This window comes from Nannospalax galili, unplaced genomic scaffold (assembly GCF_000622305.1).
Source record: "Nannospalax galili isolate Female #2095 unplaced genomic scaffold, S.galili_v1.0 scaffold155, whole genome shotgun sequence".
In the NCBI taxonomy this organism is placed as follows: Eukaryota; Metazoa; Chordata; class Mammalia; order Rodentia; family Spalacidae; genus Nannospalax; species Nannospalax galili.
The window spans coordinates 3,620,715-3,623,030 of record NW_008339923.1 but is presented as its reverse complement, the minus strand read 5'-3'; the positions used below and the strand labels follow the sequence as shown (position 1 = coordinate 3,623,030).

Sequence of the window (2,316 nt, the reverse complement as noted above, 5' to 3'; positions counted from 1 at the left end):
TGTAACTGAATTCACTCTAACCTTTTTAAAAATTTTGAAATTTTCATTTGCTTCCTTTTAGCTCTTGGTCTACTGATGTATTTGCTTCAATGGTAAATATTTGAGAATGTGAAATTTTAGTAAACTCTTAAAATCTGTCATAAATCTGCAAATATTTGAGATCCACAGCTTGTGGAAAATATACAAAGTTAACCAGAAGCACTAAATGTGTTGACTATTTGGGCTTTCCTTATATCCTTATCATTTCCAAAAATTTTTAATAGATACATTTGCTTTTAAAAATGAGGAGGTACAGCTTCTCCCCTGGACTCCTTGGTTGTCTGTTAGTGGGAGATCTTTGTCGCCCTCCCTTCGCTTCCTCTGTTTCCTACGACCTCTTTAAGGACCATATATGTCTAAGTGCTTCTCCGTCCACATTGGACAGGCTGGTGTTTAGATTGGCAACACCTGCTGGGAGCTTTACTGCTTAGAACATGGCATCCAGCCTGATGGCCAGATGCCAAGTGACAAGGCCATTGGGGGAGGAGATGACTCCTTTAACACCTTCTTCAGTGAGACAGTCGCTGGCAAGCATGTGCCCAGGGCAGTGTTTGTAGATCTAGAACCCATGGTCATTGATGAAGTTCGCACTGGTACCTACCACCAGCTCTTCCATCCTGGGCAGCTCATCGCAGGCAATGAGATGCTGCCAATAACTATACCCGTGGACACTACACCATTGGCAAAGAAATCATCTGGTACCTACCACCAGCTCTTCCATCCTGGGCAGCTCATCGCAGGCAATGAAGATGCTGCCAATAACTATACCCGTGGGCACTACACCGTTGGCAAGGAGATCACTGACCTTGTCTTGAACCGAATTTGCGAGCTGGCTGATCAGTGAACAGGTCTTCAGGGCTTCTTGGTTTTCCACAGCTTTGGTGGGGGAACTGGCTCTGGGTTCACCTCCCTGCTGATGGAATGGTTTCTGTTGATTATTGAAAGAAGTCCAAGCTGGAGTTCTCCATCTACCCATTCCCCCAGGTTTCCACCGCTATCATTGAGCCCTACAATTCCAGTCTCACCACTCACACCACTCTGGAGCACTCTGATTGTGCCTTCATGGTAGACAACGAGGCCATCTATGACATCTGTTGTAGAAAACTCGATATCGAGTGCCCAACCTACACTAACCTTAACCACCTTATTAGCCAGATTGTCTTCCATCGCTGCTTCCCTGACATTGGATGGAGCCCTGAATGTAGATCTGACTCAATTTCAGAACAACCTGGTGCCCTATTCCCGAATCCACTTCCCTCTGGCCACATATGCCTGTCATCTCTGCTGAGAAAGCCGACCATGAGCAGCTTACAGTAGCAGAGATCACCAATGCCTACTCTGAGCCAGCCAACCAGATGGTGAAATGTGACCCTCGCCATGGTAAATACATGGCTTGCTGCCTGTTGTACCATGGTGATGTGGTTCCCAAAGATGTCAATGCTACCATTGCCACCATCAAAACCAAGTGTAGCATCCAGTTTGTGGATTGGTGCCCCTCTGGCTTCAAGATTGGCATCAATTACCAGCCTCCCACTGTGGTACCTGGTGGAGATCTGGCCAAGGTACAATGAGCTGAGTACATGTTGAGCAACACCACAGCCATTGCTGAGGCCTGGGCCCATCTAGACCACCAGTTTGATCTGATATATGCCAAGTATGCCTTTGTGCGCTGGTATATGGTTAAGGGCATGGAGGAAGGGGAGTTCTCTGAGGACATGGCTGCCCTGGAGAAAGAATATGAGGAGGTTGGTGTGGATTTTGTTGAAGGAGAGGGTGAGGAAGAAGAATACTAATCTGGTCCTTTCAGCCCTGTAGCATGTCAAACTCCTAGAATTTTGGCTTCAACATTAGCTGATAGGTGGGCATCAATGTTTGCTAATTAGGTTAGCTTCTCTGTGATCATGTCTATTTTTTCCATGTGAACCTGTGAGGTTTAACCCTGATGTGTCAAAGTAAAAGCTTTAAGAAGAAAAAAAAATAGTAGGTTCGAATGGCCATGGTGGCACATGACTGCAAATTATTCCTAAATGAAATGTTTAGAAGCACATGGGAGGCTGAGGCAGAAGGATCATAAGTTCAAGGCCAGCCTGAGCTACAAAATGAAACATTATCTCAGCATTTAACCTTTTGCTGTAAATACCTTTGCGGGACATTATCCTAGAGTTGGCTCTTTAAGATTATGAATAATGGATTCTTTCTGATGTGAAACATTAATAAATATAAAGCTCTCTTGGATGGGAAATTTAATGTGAACACATCTAACTTCTCTAAAGTGTT

At 44.7% G+C, this 2,316-nt stretch overlaps 1 pseudogene; it reads left to right on the top strand.

The window, feature by feature from the left end:
• Positions 1-391: 391 nt before the first annotated feature.
• LOC103735407 lies at positions 392-2,108 on the top strand (annotated as a pseudogene).
• The last annotated feature ends 208 nt before the right edge of the window (positions 2,109-2,316 follow it).